General features: G+C 31.0%; 1 protein-coding gene across 1 annotated transcript in view; it reads right to left on the bottom strand.

The window, feature by feature from the left end:
- Positions 1-2687, bottom strand: part of LOC142333106 (pancreatic triacylglycerol lipase-like) — a 194814-nt gene extending 192127 nt beyond the window's left edge. The window contains exon 1 of the mRNA XM_075380022.1: positions 2525-2687. The gene's annotated coding sequence lies outside the window, so the exon portion shown is untranslated. The remainder of the gene's footprint in view (positions 1-2524) is intronic.
- Between the last annotated feature and the right edge of the window lie 11161 nt (positions 2688-13848).

Raw genomic sequence — 13848 nt, 5'->3', positions numbered from 1 at the left:
TTATTGCCTTTGAAAGTGAGAAATGATCCTCCAATCCTTTAATAAAGTTGACACTTACCCAATTGCATTGTGGTGGACACCACATTGCATCATATTATTTTGTGGTGTCCGTATCAGCATTTTATATTAGTTATATGTTAATTTTATTTCACGTCACTCAAATATGTGGTGTACGTGAAAACGTGTCGGATACATTGACCATGCACACATAGGTTCCAATCCGACTTCATATACATATATTTCTTTTAACTTTTTTTTTTAAATTTAAATATAATAATTAATTAATAAAATTATTAACCTCTGTAAAAATTTTAGAATTAAAATGAAAAGTATATCAAATTTTATTTCACTAATAACTTATGATTTAAGTAAGTAATTAGTGATTATAAGTGAAATAAAATAAGTTATTAGTGAAATAAAATTTGATATACTTTTCATTTTAATTCTAAAATTTTTACAGAGGTTAATAATTTTATTAATTATTATATTTAAATTTAAAAAAAAAAGTTAAAAGAAATATATGTATATGAAGTCGGATTCGAACCGATGTGTGCATGGTTAATGTATCCGACACGTTTTCACGTACACCACATATTTGAGTGACGTGAAATAAAATTAACATATAACTAATATAAAATGCTGATACGGACACCACAAAATAATATGATGCAATGTGGTGTCCACCACATATTTAAATTAAAAAACGATTAGCCGTAGGATATTGAAATTTTGGATTTAGGACTGTTGTAAAATCTAGTTGTGCACCTACCCTTTTGATTGCAATCGACTGAACCAAAAGTGTCCAAAAAAGCCCAAAATCCAAAATTGGATTTTTTCTTAACTGCAGTAATAGCTTTGAGAGCTTTTAAATGACATACGTGCTCGTATATGATCCTTATTTTCATTGCTTCCAGAGTTTAGCCAAATAAAATTTTAATTAATGAATTATCTGGATTCTACAAAGGGAAGGCACATCGGTTGAATCCGACTTTTCCTTTTTTTAACTTTTTTTTTAATTTAAATGTATTGATTTATTAAAAATTATTAACCCGTGATTGTTAAAAAAAAATTTACGATAAATAATAATTCAATAAAAATAATAATAATAATAATGGAAAAATATCAGATGTTACTAATAAAGTAAAATTTTATGTACTTTTCATTTTAAAAGAATGTGCATATGTAATTTAATGGACGTGCAAGGAAGTCATGTGGTGTCTACATCAGATATGTTCAGAAAATTTTAGAGAAAAATTTATTAAAGACAACTTATTACCTATAATACATATAAAAAAAATTCAAAAAATCAACCTCCAAATCTTAAAATTTGAATATATATTTTTTGTTCTTTTGCTCTATCTTTCAACGGTTTAAATATTTTTTTAAAGTTTATCCGTCATATATAGAGCTATTAATAGTTTGTTTTTTTTTTTAATTGAAAAAGACTACTTTAAAAAAAAAAACTAAAATAAATATTGTTAGAGGCGCGGAATATCTTTAAAAAAATATTTTTTCTAAAAATATTCATATATTAAGAGCTTAACAAATTTTCTTAACTAAAATTTTCTTTAAATCTAACATCCCCTTCAATAAAGGCTAAAATAAGAAAAAGAAAACTTCCAAAAATCTTTTTACCGATTTAAATCCGGAAAAAAGTCAAAATTTTAAAAAAATTAAAAAAAGTTAAATTTAAAAAATTCTAAATTAAGAGATTTCTTTTTAAATTATATATATATATACAACAACCCAATCATTATTGAAATGATGTTAAATAATTTTTGAAACATATTCAAATAAATAGGACAGGTAGAAGGGAAAAATTGTGTAGGCAGACCACGTTTGGAATATGTAAAACAAATTGTTAGGGATGTAGGATGTAGAGGGTATACTGAAATGAAACGACTAGCACTAGATAGGGAATCTTGGAGAGCTGCATCAAACCAGTCAAATGACTGAAGACAAAAAAAAAAAAATTCAAATAAAAAAAGAAACTTCATTTTTTATTTAGATGCAATTTTTTCATTAAAAAAATCTTCTGCTTTCGATAACTTTACCACGGGGCCACCAGAAGATTTCCTTTATGTTCTTTTTAAATCATCACACCACATTGTATGTGATGAAGAATACGGCTTTGAAATAAATACTTAAAAAAACAAATAGATTGAAAAGCAACTTCTTTTTTTTAAATCGATTAAAATTCAAATTCAAGTAAACATATAAAAATATACACTCACATAAACAAAAATTAGTATTGTATAAATATATACTAAAGCACTTTGATCACATATAAGAATATACAAGCCAAGTGGAAAGATCAGTTTCTAATTTATTCTGCAAGTTAATAGTATTTAAATTTCTACATTCTCCCTTCTCCATAACATTAGATAAATAAATAGAATAATTTATTTCTAATATATTTATTTAGAAAAAGTTCTACGTAGATTAAAAAAAGATTATTTAATTATATCTTTTTTAATAAAATATTATAAAATCAATTAGATATATATAAAAATAAAATTTTTACCTCTTGAAATATGTCTGTATTTTTGTATACTATTTCACAAAATTTTTTAATCCACAAATAATTCTATCACAGTACATATATTAAATTATATATGTATACTGAAAAAAAAAATAAAATAAAATAAAAATCGTATAAAATTTTAACGTCACATAAATAATAAATAGTAAAATAAATCTAACGGAAAGTTCTTTCCTTCGACCGTAGATGAACACTAACTAAACAAGACTGTTAAAGAAGAAAGTTAATGCACGTTAGTAGTAAAGCAGTCTTGTCTAGATTCAAGTTACGTACGTGTTTATGAAAACATAAGAAGTGGGGGAAAATCTTTTAACGAGTCCTACTTATTATCCTATTAATATTATGACATTTGTTATTATACGAATATTTTATTTTGTTAAGTTGGTATTAATCAATTAATCATAATTTGTAATTTTCAGTAAATCTATTATTAAATTTGTTAAGTCTATAAAGATAATTCTACCGTAATTACTTTTTAGTTTTAGTATTTTTTCTTGAATTTATCCAATTACATCATGGCGTTTTGTTTTCTATATCAAGAGTTCTACTCGTCTGTTTATTACATCATAAATTCCTCATAGCTATGACTTTTGCGGTCTTCCCTGGTTCTTTTTTCCATATGGTACTTAATTTCATAATATAATTAATCATCGAAGCTCATTTTTTTTTTTGTCTTCAGTCATTTGACTGGTTTGATGCAGCTCTACAAGATTCCCTATCTAGTGCTAGTCGTGTCATTTCAGTATACCCTCTACATCTTACATCCCTAACAATTTGTTTTACATATTCCAAACGTGGCCTGCCTACACAATTTTTCCCTTCTACCTGTCCTTCCAATATTAAAGCGACTATTCCAGGATGCCTTAGTATGTGGCCTATAAGTCTGTCTCTTCTTTTAACTATATTTTTCCAAATGCTTCTTTCTTCATCTATTTGCCGCAATACCTCTTCATTTGTCACTTTATCCACCCATTTGATTTTTAACATTCTCCTATAGCACCACATTCCAAAAGCTTCTAATCTTTTCTTCTCAGATACTCCGATTGTCCAAGTTTCACTTGGACAATCGGAGTATTTGTTATTTCTACTACATTTCATTACTTTTGTTTTGTTCTTGTTTATTTTCATGCGATAGTTCTTGCGTAGGACTTCATCTATGCCGTTCATTGTTTCTTCTAAATCCTTTTTACTCTCGGCTAGAATTACTATATCATCAGCAAATCGTAGCATCTTTATCTTTTCACCTTGTACTGTTACTCCGAATCTAAATTGTTCTTTAACATCATTAACTGCTAGTTCCATGTAAAGATTAAAAAGCAACGGAGATAGGGAACATCCTTGTCGGACTCCCTTTCTTATTACGGCTTCTTTCTTATGTTCTTCAATTATTACTGTTGCTGTTTGGTTCCTGTTTGATCCTCATTTATCTATCTACCTATGTTAATAAAATTTTAATTATTTTTCTGTATTTATTCAAAATTTCATATCCCGATCATAAATTTATAGATATTAACAGCAATAATAAAAGTAACATTTTGTGTTCTCTGCAGATTATGTATACGGGATAAAGATTGTTTGCCATGTATTTGTTTTCCAAAGAAAAAGTAGTTATTTTATTATTGAAAAAAAATAATAAAATGATATACAGAATGAATCAAAAGTATGGATACTCCTCAACAACTTTAAAACCGTTCCAGATAGAATACTGTATTAACTTTCAGGATAAGGTAACAGTCAACTACTTTACCTGTTGACGAGAAATAGACCTCTTTCAACCTCTTTCAGATGTTTTAAGTCAAATATTTTAAATAATAATACACTTTGTGTATTATTTTATTTTAAATGTCACTTTTAAGACAAAAAAAAATTTGTATAAATAAAAATTTGGCAAGATATCTGTACTCAAAATGGCGGCGGGATAAAGTAGAATTTAATCTGATTTAAATAAAATTTGTTTTAAAAGTTAAATTTAATTTAAAAAAAAAAATGAAAACCAGTTCTTTTTTAACACGAAAATTGTTTTTGTTCCAATTTAATGAATAAATAAATAAAATAATTGTCACCTAAACATGCTGATCAGCTGATCATTGATGGTCTTTTACCGTTGTTAAAAAATGAATCTTACTTCACTGTTGTGTAATATTCCATTTAAAATGTTGTTTCATTAATAAACTGTTAGTTTCTTATAAAAATGTATAGTGGCTGATTGATTTTGTTTACCTTTACCGCATTTGTTATTTATATATTTATTTTCTTTGTAATTGTTTTTTTATTGAATTAACTTTTTCTGTGCTACTTGCTACCATTGTTATCATCTTGTCATTTAGTGAGCAGGAGAGGATCACACTTTTAATAATGAGGGATTTTCGTAATAAGAGTTAGATCATATAAGGAAGTTTGTGAATAGTTCAATGCAAAATTTAGTAATCGTAACCAGCGGCGGTTTGCATATAGGCACTGTGGAACTGCAGCACTCCCTATTTCCACTTGATATTATCGATAACATTTAATACGAGTATAATGAGTCCTTTTTTCTTTAATTCTTTATACTTATTCAATGTATAATCCTTAAACTTAATATCAGTAGCCATCCCCCAGTTTATGAAAAACATAAAAAACTCTTTGCAACTGTGAACTTCACAGTTCCAGCGGCGTAGTGTTTGGCTGTTGTGCTCATGCGCAAATAGAAAGATGCACGCGAGGCTGCGAGGGAGATAGAGCACCGTTACTCCCGTAGTGTCTACCCTGGTATGCTGGTAGAAGGTAGTTTTTTTTTTACTCCGCGTGTATATGGAACGTTCCTTGTTCGTTCCCTTTTCTAGTTTAGTCGGTGGAAGGAATATGAAAACGGTTTAGTTGTTTTTTCAGTAGCGATCAGAAGATGGCGGAAAGGAAGGACTCTTTGATTGCCAAATATGTTCAAAAACACCGTGGAAGGGCGAAAGAGAAGGTAATTAGTAAAAACTAATTATGTATGTGTTTCTACGTACATAGAAATTTAAATTAAGCACCATTGGACTATAGCGTTTTTAAACGGACATTTTATTTAGTTATTATCTAATAATACTAAAAACTAATATCTGTATTGACATTTTATTATTTATTCGGTTAAACCGAATTTTTAAGGATATTGTGCTTAAAAACCGTACCAAATTCTTGAATGTGATAAAAGTGTAGAATTACATTATTATCCTGCTTCCAGGTATTCTATTTGATTCTTTTTTTTTCAGTTCTTTTATTTTACAGAAAACTTTAACCATGGCCTTGAAAAGGCCCAGAAAACAATTTTCTGGAGCAGCACCCCTACTTATTTTAACTACGATCCGCCACTGATCGTAAACCTATTTCAAAAGATATATATCAAAAACCATCAAACGATTGAAGAAACAGAGAGGATTATTAATAGGGGAAAAGCAAGAAGGCTCAAATCTGCAACAATTAATAATAAATCGTTTGTTATATGTATATACAAAATGAGTCAAAAGTATGGAAACCCCTCAACAACTTTAAAACTTTAAGTAGAATAGGTTATGAAAATCCCAGGAGAACTTTGTGATACACTCAGTATAAATATATATATATATATATTTGTAAATGGGGTCGTATAAAATTTTGTACTAAAAAATCTCCAAAACTACAATATCAATTTCATTGAAATTTAGATATGCTGTAATAATGTATCCAAAGTTGTGCATGTGAAAATTTGATAATAATTGGATCAATCATTTTTAAGTTATCGCTCAATTTAAGATGGACAACAGACAACACATGTTGACTATGTTATAGTGTATTTTTCATACGCGCTTATACAGTGAGTCACAGTGGTGACAGTTAAAATTTGATGCTTGTATGTAGGATCTACTCGTTAATCGAATGTATGAAGTGCGTTGTACTCTGAAAATCAGAGCGCTTCTGACTGCAAAATAGTGAGGGTGTAGTAAATTAAAACTCTGTCTTCTTGGGCAGAACTGCACGAGTTTTTTTATTAATCTTATTGGTTTTTTTAAACATATATATATACGAACATAACCGTGTCCAGGATTTTTTCGAATGGGTGCCGAGACCGCCTGCGATCGCCCCCCTTCCATAAATTTTGTATTTGATGATGCGTCCGACACAGAAGCAAGCTATCATAGATATAAAATAATATTTAAAATAAATTATTTATTTGTAAATGTATTTAAACTTTTATTAATACAACTTTCTAAAAACATAATAGATTTAAAGTATTCATGAATTATAAACAAAGGCATTGATCTACAAATACTATAATGTCATTTACTATACGGTTGAACGTTATCATTTTTTTAAATTCATCGATAACTACATTAGAAGCAAGATATTGCTCTATGAATTGGTAGGATAAAATTTTCTAAACGGTCTTGCCCCACTGTTGAGCAAAGTTTCGTTTTTACGTTGCTAAGGTTAGAGAAGTTTCGCTCTCAAGAGCAGCTTGTAGTCGGAATCGTGGTAAATTTTGTCATTAATTGCTTAAAATTAGGAAATGTTGTCTCTCTGTCATGCTTGGATAACAAATCTAACCATTCCTGAGGCTTGGAAGGGGGAAAATTTTTACTTTTTTTTGTTTTCAAAAGTCTTATTTCCCTTTCCAGATCTGAAGAGTTTCGATGAAATTGGTGGGAAAGACATTGAAAATCATTTTGATTCAGCTCGTAATCACTTAATCCCAATGTCATCAGTTTGCCTGTAGCATAAATTACTTGCTTCGTCTCTTGGCTAAATTTAGCCAAGAGACTCGTTTAACGGCTCAATCATCTTATCTAGATCGGCATTAAATACAAATAGCTTAACCTTTTCTTTTTTTTCCTTAACCACAAATGCCGTATTGGATTATCAACTATTTTACTGGAAACTTTACGCTTTTTGGTACAGGAATATCAATGTTAAGACGATCATATGTATCTTTTACTCTGGAATAAATATTACTAACGGAAGCTTCTTCTATTCTTAACTCTTCTAAAGCAAGAGTCAAACTTTCAACTTCTTCTACAGATTGACATAAATCTATGTCCTGTGATTGAAGAGTTTCACTCATTTTTACGACGAGCTGAAGGATGGGATGCATAATTTGTAAAATCAAAAGGCTTAATTTGATGCAAAATTCATTTTGCTTTATCTCTTATTTTTGAATCAGATGAATCTTCAACTGATTTCCCAATAGATTTTGTAATAGAGTCAAGCTGCTCATGCACGATGGAGACTTCTTCCGAATGACAAGCCCAACGTATCTTAGACAATGATTTAAGGGTTTTTAATTTGCTGACGTTAATTTCACGATTTCTTCAAATATAGCATATCTTTTCGGACTGCCTTCGATGAAACTATAAATAAAATGAATAACACAAAAAAGTAAAAAAATTAGAAGATTGTTTTTTTGGTTTGTGCAAGCACTTAAAACGGAGAGAATAAAGCAATGACCGTAGCAGTGAACATATAACATAGAGTTTTTCATCTCTTTACAACTTGACTGCGCTTCAGTGAAATGACCTGACATGTTCGAAGCTCCATCGAAGCATACAGCCTTAACGCCCTTCCATCAAACACCCATTTCTTCCAAAGTAACGTTTTGAAAATCGTTGCAGCATCAGTGAGGTTTAAATGTTCCAAGGATCTTTCAATTGGCTGTACTAAATTTCTTGGGATGTATCGAAATAAGATCGACATTCGCTCATGATGACCTACGTCCGAGGTCTCGTCAGCAGTAACAAAAATGGACTGATCTTTAATTTCATCCTGGATTGTTCGTAAAATTACATTTCTTAAGGCCTATAAAATGTCATTTTGTATGAGCTTACTAAGATAAGTGCAGTTTTTCGGTGCATTTTATAAATATGTATTAAATTCAGCGTCATATTTTCTTAACAGCTGCACAATCTCAAGGAATAACACTTTTTCATCGCTATATTTTCTCTCATCATGCCCACACAGTAGTTTTACTTCCTTGGCAAAAGTACGAATAATATCGATAAGTTTCTTGATGTAAATAACATTTTTTTGACGCTGTTTTTCTCAAATTTTTAAATCAGCTTCGTTTTTTTGCTCATCAAGTTGAACGTCGACTTTCCTGCTTGTTTTAAAACTTTTCGAACTGTCTAAACTTGAAAGGTGACATTTAGTGTTTTGTTATATTTTGAACCTTTCAATAGTTTTGTTCCAAGACGAAAATCCTAAAGAGATAAAAGCCGTCTCCGTCACTCCACCAGTATATCTGTAAAAGCTCATTCCAAAACATAGGCAATCGAAACAGTAAACAGCGTCTTTGATTGAACTATATTCCAGCCATTTGTAACTATCATACCAAATAGAGGTAAAAGATTTATTTCTGGTATTGTCCCCCTTGCCCAAGATTTCAAAGGATACTGTTTAAGATGGGACTGATAAGGACCTCGAAGAATTCTCAAAGACTTTTCCAATCGCTCTATTGGTAATTTGAAGGAAGGGTCATCGAGTTCAGCATTATTATCCCTCTGCAAGTGAGTTGTAACACCATCCTCTTCAATAACAACAGGTTTGCAAATAATATAAAAGTGAACACGGATTTATCAATACGAGAAACATAGAATCGTGATAAATTATTTAACAAAAGAATTTTTTTAACATCGATCTAAGATTTTATGAACCGAATTCAGGCTGTAAAAACTCTAACAGATTGTAAAATGATCCCTAGTTAGTTAAGTATTTTAATTTAACTATATCATATACGTGGGTGATTTTAAAAAAAAGTCCTAATATAAATGTGTAAATATAATGTTTATTCAACGTTGTTCCATATAACATACAGAAATGAATTTATAATTTTCTTACGCACGTAATACCTAAAATGTGAGTACCGCGATTTAAACCTTTTTTCTTTAATTGATTCACAAAGCTACTCTGTAATATTTTCAAATATATATGCATGAGTTGAAGCGATGATGATATAAAAATATAATTTTCATGCATGATTTGTAAAATAATTTTTAAAAATGCACCCAATATAACCAGAAAAATTGAGTCCAGTTTTTAAGTAATTCCAATTTTTTACTATAACATCTACATAAACTTATGAAAATATTCATTATTCCATAAGGGCCACCTATGCATTACATTAACTACAATTTCTGAATTTTATTTTTACTTAATTTAGAAAACTGATAGCACGGAAAGTATGAAATGGAGTTATCGAGTATCAGGGTCTATTGAAACTGACTACGAGTTCTCCATCCGTCATATTTTTCAATTGAGTACAAACAATATTCTTCAAAATATCGATTTCAAGCAAAAACGTTTGACACAATTTTGGATTCAAAGAGTCTCACTTTGTAAATCACCCAAATATAGATGAAGTTAATACTTTTAAAAGGTACCCTAAGGCTTTGTCGCTTATCCCAGTTTTTCAATTAGTTTTAATCAAAACTCATCTCATTCCAAGAATTTTGCAGGTGTTTGAATGTTAAAAAGTTCTTTTTACAGAATTTTTCCTTAATTATTTATGCGAGTACCATAAAAATAGTACAAAAAAAAAAATAGATTTCGATTAAACAAGTATCAATTTTTCGAATTAATTAAAATAACATTAAAAAGTACAGAGTGATTTTTTTAGTCCTATTACCCAATTGTTAATGTCTGGTAATTTTTTTCTAAGAAAGGGAAATTTTGTTTTGTGACACGAAGTTGGGATCGCTACTCAACCGGTATAGATACGGCAGTGTGAGTTGATTATCCTTGAGCTGTGAAAACTTTTGTGCCGTTTCCGGTCGTGTTACGAACAGAATGACTTTTACCATAGAACAACGAGTTTTCATTCTTGAACAATATTTTGTTACGAAATCGTACGCGAGTGTAAAAGAATCATTTCAAATTAAATTTGTTGGTGTTCCTCCGCCTGAAAAAATGGCAATTTCTAGGCTAGCAAACCGATTTCGAGAGACAGGTAGTGTTTGCGACAGAAAAAGTAGCGGTCGACCAACTCGACAGATGACGTTTTAGAGAATGTGAAAAAAAGATTTCTCAGTTCTCCACGGAAAAGTTTACGAAAACTTTCCACGCAAGTCGGTTTGTCATATTCGAGGGTTCAGAAAGCTGCTAAAAAATTGAAATTGTAATCGTATCGCGTACGATTAGTCCAAGAGCTTCAGCCTCCAGATTTAAACAAACTATTGCAATATTGCCGTTGGTTTAGGTCTCTCGTAAACGATAACGGAATCGAATTTTTAAACACAGTGTTCTTTAGTGATGAACCTTGGATCCAACTCGATGGGTTATGTGAACAGTCAAAACTGTCGAATTTGGGCAGTTGAAAATCCTAACGCTTTACAAGACAAATCTTTGCATCCTGAAAAAATTGGTATGTGGTGTGCGATATCTCGTCATCGTATAGTCGGACCCGTATTCTTCGAACAGACAGTAAATGGTGAAGTATACAGGAGAATATTTGCGCTAATTTGTGTCCCTCCTGGAACCTCAAGGTATTGCTGCTTTCAGCAAGACGGCGCTACATGCCACACGTCTCGAGAAACCATGGATTTTCTGCAAGAGTTCTTTGATGATCCAATAATAAGCAAGGGCTTATGGCCTCCAAGGTCCCCAGACCTCACATCTCCTGACTACTTTTTGTGGGGCTATATTAAGTCCGAGGCCTTCAAAAACAATCCTCGCACTATTGATGAACTTAAAGTCAATATTACAGATTTAATCACGAATATTTCCAATGCAACTCTTAAAAAGGTTTCTGCTAATATGCTGAAAAGAGTCCATGCGTTTATAACCGCACAACGTGTGGTCATTTTGAGCATAATCTTTAACAATTATGTAAACAATAGCTTTTTATTAAATCTCTTTTGTAAGTAACAAATACATTTTTTTTATTCCACCTAAATTTCCCTTTCTTAAATTACATTTAAAACTGAGTAACAGGACTAAAAAATCACTCTGTAGTTCATCAAATCGAATTTAGCACTAGCACTCACCAAGAGGAGGATGCTGACCGCTGAATTCATTGTCCTCATTGACCAGTTTCCTGTACCTCGTCTTCGGACGTTGATGCAAGATCATGAGTAAAAAGAGGGTTGCTGATTGCAAGCTATCTCATCGATAATTTTCTGAAACTCGACTTCGAGTAATGACGCAAAATTATCAGCAGAGATAAGCCGCTGACTGGCTACTTCATCGATGGACTCCTCAATTCTGACGTTATAAGTTGTCACAACAGCATTAAAGTGGTATCTATTTGCAGCTATTTTACTCTATCGCCGCTTTTCTCAACTGAAAAAAATATGTACAATACATTGATTATTAATAAAATGTGAGTCGTGACGGCTACTCACTAATATTTTATTTTGATTTTTAATGTACTGCAGCTAAATAGTGTAATACAAGGGCGCCCTAATACAATACGCTTCAAATGTTTCGAAAGGTTTAATATATTATATCGAAAGCTTTTTCGTGATTAATATTTTATCGATAGAGATATTTCTTTTATGATTTCATAATTATTAATATACGTATGCTTCTAAAATACTTTGATTCAAATATTTAAGTAGTACACAATCACATAAAAGATTTGAATTTCATTATGGCCATTACTTCATCGATATCTTCCATATCGACATACAATCATATAACGGCAGAGACGGTGTATATTATAAAGCATCGCGCTGTTATGATGGTTCTTATAATAATGGCTACCTTGATTATATCAAGCGTAAAATTTTTAGGTTTTGTGTCGATGATCGATGTACAGCGATTTTCCGGATTTTGAGTGTTTTTAAATAAATAACGTATTAAACAACTTGGTAAATTATACGTAGGTAAATTCGAATTTAAAAACTTTTTTTAGTCTGTAAATCTTGATAACGATTTTCAAACAATTACTTTGCTGTACTTCTACGACTGCCACAAAGAAAATTTTTTTTCACTTAACTTTTGCTTCTTTTACATTTCCTTTACTTTTCAACCATGCAGCAAACATGGAAGAACTCTACTTTTTCTTTTTCTTTTTCAAGCGCTTTCTTTTTATATTCAGATCCCGATGGTTTTTCCCGACATATTCACGTTAATAGGTTACATAAATGCGCAACACTAATACGAAAAAAATATTATAATCTATATGTATTGTAATTAATTCAGCTAAAAACGTAGGTGACACAATTGCAGTTTACACTTCACCGATCACCGGCTTCTATGCTAAACAATTTATATGTAATAAGAAATAATTTTTTTTTCCTTTAACCATACTAGGTCAACCGGTAATCGCCTGAAAGACGTTGCCTCAGTGGCCTAATATGACGCGGCGATGTCTAACCACCACCCGTCAGCATTTTCCGACCATCGGACACTTTCCCATCGGGGTCCCTCTTGGCTCATGGAGACCTCCGCTTCTGGATGCCGTAATACCCCTCCAAAAGTTAGTAAGAAAAAATTACTTATTTGAAGATTTAATTCCTTATAGAAAGAAACACCTATGAAAAACTCCATGGAGTTCATTTACTGTCCATTGGAAGCACTGTGCACTTGAGCGTTTAAAATTATTTTTTGTTACATCCCGGCGTAAAGTAGATTTTTATTACCGTTGCGCGAAACTGAAGTGCCATTTTATGCCTGATGGTGATTAAAAAAACGTGCATAAACTGATTTGCACCTTAGGTTACTTTTACTCCCGTGTTCAACTCTATAATGACTATACTTTTTTTTCTATTACTGGTATTTTATACATCAAAACAGCTGTATTCAATGTTCATCAAGTCGTATCTAAAAAATCACGAGATCGATTTTAATTTATCATACTTTGCTTATTTTTTTAAGAAATTGCAACGTCCATTCTCATAATTGCCATAAATATTCAAGAAAATATTTTAATTTGCCATTTTTTCAATTTTTTTTCATAGTACAGCAGTATCCAGTACCTAATTTCAGCGCCCCTCTGAAAACACGTGTGGGTGCCAAGCCTATGTATGTGAAATAGACTGTAGTTTCAAAAATAATGATATATTTATATATACGAGGTTTCTTCAGAAAATAACGGAACGCACATATTTAATTACGCGATAATGCAGATATTTAGTGACGTGAGGTTGGCAGCATTGCGTTTTACTTAACCTCATCTGTAACCACATGTTCTTGGATCGTTAATATCTTGTTTAGTTTTGTGTTATTGTTATTTGAGTGCAACTTGTTTGTAGCTATTTTCAGGAGCAACGATACAACGTAAAAGTTTGCGTGAAACTGGGAAACACTTTTACAGAAACGTTTCAACTATTAAAACAAACTTACGGAGATGATGCTCTGGGTGGTACGCAATATTACGA

The sequence above is a fragment of the Lycorma delicatula genome, chromosome 12, assembly GCF_047948215.1.
Source record: "Lycorma delicatula isolate Av1 chromosome 12, ASM4794821v1, whole genome shotgun sequence".
Taxonomy (NCBI): Eukaryota; Metazoa; Arthropoda; class Insecta; order Hemiptera; family Fulgoridae; genus Lycorma; species Lycorma delicatula.
This window is presented reverse-complemented; position numbering and strand designations above follow the sequence as displayed.